Here is a 4964-nt window from a genome sequence, read left to right on the forward strand (position 1 = left end):
TTATTTTTTCATTGGTAATTTGTGACTAGTTGCATTCGTTAGCAAAGCATAACTGCAAAACATTTCTGCTCCCACACATTCTGATCCCATCTTGACACTGCATAACTGTTGGCGAAGGCAATTTCAACAATGAAGAAGTGGGAGAAATGACTACATTTTATGTAGATATGTATGCATTTAAAATCAAAAGTACATATGTAATAATGTTTAAGATTTTAAATGGACAATACTTAAATAAGATTCCTCTGTAATCAAATTTCTCATCAGTGGAAAGCATTGTGTTTTCTTCACAGCTGTTAAACATATGGCTGACAAAATATTGTTCTACAAGCCTTAAGATTTGAAATCTGAGTTTATATTAATGCATACACTTTATTACACAACCATGTATGCTTTCTAATTAAATTTGGAGAGTGACTGGTGCTTGCTTTTTAAACTTAAAGGTAATGAGATATCAATTATCTGATACTCTGTTGGGTTTGATTATATGATTATTGTTAACACACTAAAATACTTATATATTCATTGCATACTAATATATTTAAAACAAAAAAATAAGACTCAAAATGGCCTGGGGAGAGACTTTCTAGTCATTCTCTCTGACTTTATACAAACAACCCCTCAGCTAGTTATCTACTTCCAACTTTATTTTTTATTATTAAACTTATTGGGGTGACATTGGCTAATAAAATTATATAGGTTTCAAGTGTACAGTACTATAATATATCATCTGTATATTGCATTGTGTTTTCACCACTCAAAATCAAATTTCCTTCTATCACCATATGTTTGACCCCCATCTACTTCCAACTTTAAAAGTTCCTACAGATGGACTAGATGCTGTATAAGTGAATAATGTAAGTAAAAAATTTCAAATGATAGAAATGCCCAGAAGAGGACCACTGATGAGGAAGGGGATATTAATGTTCCTTATGAACTAAGCTCAGCTCAGCATTTACCCTTTCTATTATGCAGCTAGAGCAATGGTTCTCAAAAGTTGAACATGCATCAGAATCACCTGGAGGGCGTGTTAAAACAGACTGCTGGACTCCACTCCCAGAGTTTCTGATTTGGTTGGTTCGAAGTGAAGCCTGATAATTTACATCTCTAACAAGTTCTCAAGTGAGACCACAGTTTGAAAACCACTGTTCTGAAAAAGATAAAGCTCTCTCTGCTTGCTAGATTTCCCTAATCCTTTTTGTAGTTTCCTGGAGACTTCCTGTGTAGTAGCTTGCTTGCTTCCTTCCTTCCATAATAACAATAGTCATAGCAGCAGCTAGACTTTCTTGAGTACTAAGTACTAAGCACTGTAGATACATTACAACAAACCTTTGAGGAAGGTACTATTACCATTTTGCAGATGAGGAAACAAATAAGAAATTTGCCAAAGGTCACATAACCGAGATGAGACCCAAGCCCATGTCTGTTTGGCTCCAAAGCCCAAATAACCTTGTTTTGTGCTCTGACCTTCACAGCCAAAACACTCTGAATCTGAGGCTGAGGGAGGCAGCTGGACTGGAGGGAGCAGCCCAGTTGCAGGCACTGTGTTGGCAGGGTGGCAGTGAGGTGGGACCTCAGCACCTACTAAAAGGAGGAGACAACGATTGTCTCCTCCTTCTTCAGGGCCATCTTAGCTGCTATCTCTCCTCCTACCCAGCATCTGAGAGGTAAGAGGCAGTTCTGCCAAGAGGTTCCAGAAGTTTCTGTATGCAGGACAATATATTGTTCCTAGGGATGAATCTGAGATGCTCACAGTGCACATTCAAATTCGATTTACAATCTTCTAGGAATAATATAAATGTCACATCAAGAGGCTTTTATGATGTGAAATATTAAATAACTTTAGACCTTGGAATATGTGTCAATGTTTTTTTTTTTCTGTTCTTTATTGTCAAGTGACAGATCTTTACATTAACATGTTAATGGTACTTTTCTTTAAGGGAATCTCTCCTCTTTTGTGAGTTCACACATTATATTATAATTACTCATTTTTAATTTTTGCCAACAAATACAGATCATCTAGTTATGAAAATGCACTGAGATCTGACACTTGCTATTTTGTCTTTAAAAGCTCTGATCTAGCCCTTGAAACAAGAATGGTTTTATATGTACATTTTCAGAATTAAACCCAAAGCACATCTTTTAAAACTCTTGAGTAATTTCTATGCCACACTTTTCTAGCTGTAGGTAAGATTTTACTCTAAAATTGGAGGGATGAATTTAGTTTATGTGCAAAGAAATACAGGAAGTTTTGCAAACCCAATCAAATCCTGTGTGTACTGTGTGTGCATCTGTTTATTTTGTTGTCATTTGCAGTACAACATTCCGTATACTGTTTTGTGGGTACAGATTGGTGGTGACATCTAATCTGTAGAACAGACGCTGTAGATATCCTCTCCATATCTCCTTAGCTTTGGGGTGGTAGGTGGGTATGTAGTCCAATCCAGAAGTTCCAGGATATTGACTGAAGCAAACCTCAACCAGTAAGCAATAAAGAATGAGAGTATGTCAGTAAAAACACCAACTTTCTCTCTCCTCATTGGGATAATTTTGAAATATGTTCCACATGTTCTCAGAGGGTCCCCAGGAGCACTGAGCCCCAATTGCCCACTTCAGTAATCTGCTCGATAAAACATTCTCAATTCTGTCTTCCCCTTCCAACCTCACTTTCCTATTCCTCACAGTGTTTCCTAAGATTGCCTCCTAAATAAACTACTTGTAGCCAAATCCTCTTTTGTTTTAGTGGGAACCCAGACTGAGATACTATGATGGGTAACAAAATATTGTTACTTTGGGGCTTTGGTGGATATCATTATATGTTGGAGGTATCATACTATGTATGTATATATAACCTGTGTAATATTAAGCCATGTTTTGTTGGGGTTATTTACTGACTAAAATTTCTGATCTGTATTGGAAATAGTTAAAATAAAAATAAAATCGTTAAAATTGGGCAAGATGTTTGCCTAAATGCTTTAATATCCGATTGCATAATTAAACAAGTAAAAGGGAAAGGAAAGTATTAGCAATTCTATGTTTAATGGCAACTGATGTCCCAGAAAGTCATGAAGAAAACTCTTTGTGTTGATAAACCGAAGGCCTATTCTAGCAGACTTTTGTGTTTATTGTTCTGTTTCTGACCATTTTATTCCACACAAATGGACTTGCTTGTCATTATTCCCCACCCTTCCCTAGCACAGGGCCCCTATTCTTTGAAACAGTAACTAATTCAGTTTCAAAAAGAATATGAAAAGGGAGGATGTATATAAAAGGACTGAAGTAAAAAGTGAGGCACATTTCCATTATGGATTTCATGCCAGTGGAAGTTGATGGCAGAGCATGGTGGGAGATCGGAAGCATCAATCGGCTCTATCTCCAGGGGACTCCTGAGGTTCAAAGGTCACGCCGGAAAGTGGCAAATGTTCTTTCTCACCTTCCTTGAGTTATAGATTACATGAGTCAAAGCCAATGACTGATGAGCTAGAAGTGGACTGCATTGCTTGTTTTGGCCTGCTGAGCAGCTTAGAGATTTCAAAATAATCTGAAATGCAACCTATGGTGTAGTATATGTGTTAAGCCAAATACTGTACTTTTTAGTTGAAAATACTGTATAACCCCACACAATCTCTGGTTCGGAAGTAATGTTGTTGTCAAAGATTTATGAAGTCAAAGACCTCCATACACGATTTTTTTAAATATCTAGAGGAGCTTATGCTGTGTGAAATCATAATTCATGTTTACAATTTTCATTTAGATTTTTTTAATGATGCATTAAAATTACGAGAAATATATCTGTTGGAGCAATATATAATGTGAAAAGAAACAAAAACTAGGTGATATGTTTTATGAAAGAAGGTGGAGTCAAAGTATATCAGGCATAAGAACTTTGAATTCTATTTGTTTTTGTGGCTTCAGAAAAGATTGTTCTGGGAATAGAGAATTTCATTTGGGAAACCTAACACATATATAGTTCTCTCAGTAGCAGAGTTAAAATACTGATTTTGAGGGTTCATTTGAAAAAGCCTGCAGAATTTTTGCATGTTGGGAAAAGATTTATATTCTCACACATTGCACTCGAGGTTTCTATTCAAAGCAAAAATAACTTAGCAAAGACCTTGGCTATTCTTTCACATTCTAAAATAATCCATTCCTTCAGGGTACTTACTCTCAATTCTGATTCTGTGATATTTCGAATCATCTTTAATTTACTCCAAAATTTTTTAGAAGAGCCAGGAAATCATTACTCTAACTTAAAATAACGAATGAGTGAAATATAGTTTCCTTGTTCCACACAATTTTAATAATCCACGCCCTCCTCATTTTCATGGGCCTTCATGATACAAAAGAAGTTACCAAAGATTACTTTGAAATAGTGTCTTTCTTTAGCAAGTTCGTATGTAATTTTATTTGTGAAAATTTAAATGGTATAGTTTTTGTAAAGTAAAAGACATACTTTTTTAAAAGCTCACTGCTTGTTTACTCATATGTATGCATGTTTTCTTCTGTATGCCGCATAGCTGCATGCCCAAGCCCTTCTGTTTAAACATTGAATTTATACATTAAGTGTTATATAAGGCACATGAAGACATTTAGTTCTAAAAAATGATCTTCTAGTTTACCCATTAAAAAGCTGAAATAGGACGTGGTTCCATAGTGTAGCAGTTAGCACATCTATTTTACGTGCAGAAGGTCCTGGGTTTGCACCCCGGTAGAGCCACGGTCCATGGTCTATGGCCATGCCACCCTGAACAAGCCCGATCCCATCTGATCTCAGAAGCTAAGCAGGGTCGGGCCTGGTTAGTACTTGGATGGGAGACCACCTAGGAAGACCAGGTGCTATAGGCATAAATAATAATAAATAATAAAAAGAAGCTGAAGTAACAAGAAAGAATAGCAGAATGTATTCGTACTTTCCATAATGCATCATTAAAGATACTTAAATTGCAAAATGACTGGAATGGGTC

At 36.2% G+C, this 4964-nt stretch overlaps 1 protein-coding gene and 1 non-coding gene across 2 annotated transcripts in view; both read left to right on the plus strand.

The window, feature by feature from the left end:
* Positions 1–4964, plus strand: part of DMD (dystrophin) — a 1580480-nt gene that overhangs the window by 1182911 nt on the left and 392605 nt on the right. The gene's annotated exons all lie outside the window — the stretch shown is intronic.
* LOC112479406 lies at positions 4727–4845 on the plus strand. The gene has a single exon (XR_003046179.1). It is a non-coding gene; the product is annotated as a 5S ribosomal RNA (ribosomal RNA).

Source organism: Pteropus alecto, unplaced genomic scaffold (genome assembly GCF_000325575.1).
Source record: "Pteropus alecto unplaced genomic scaffold, ASM32557v1 scaffold414, whole genome shotgun sequence".
Taxonomy (NCBI): domain Eukaryota; kingdom Metazoa; phylum Chordata; class Mammalia; order Chiroptera; family Pteropodidae; genus Pteropus; species Pteropus alecto.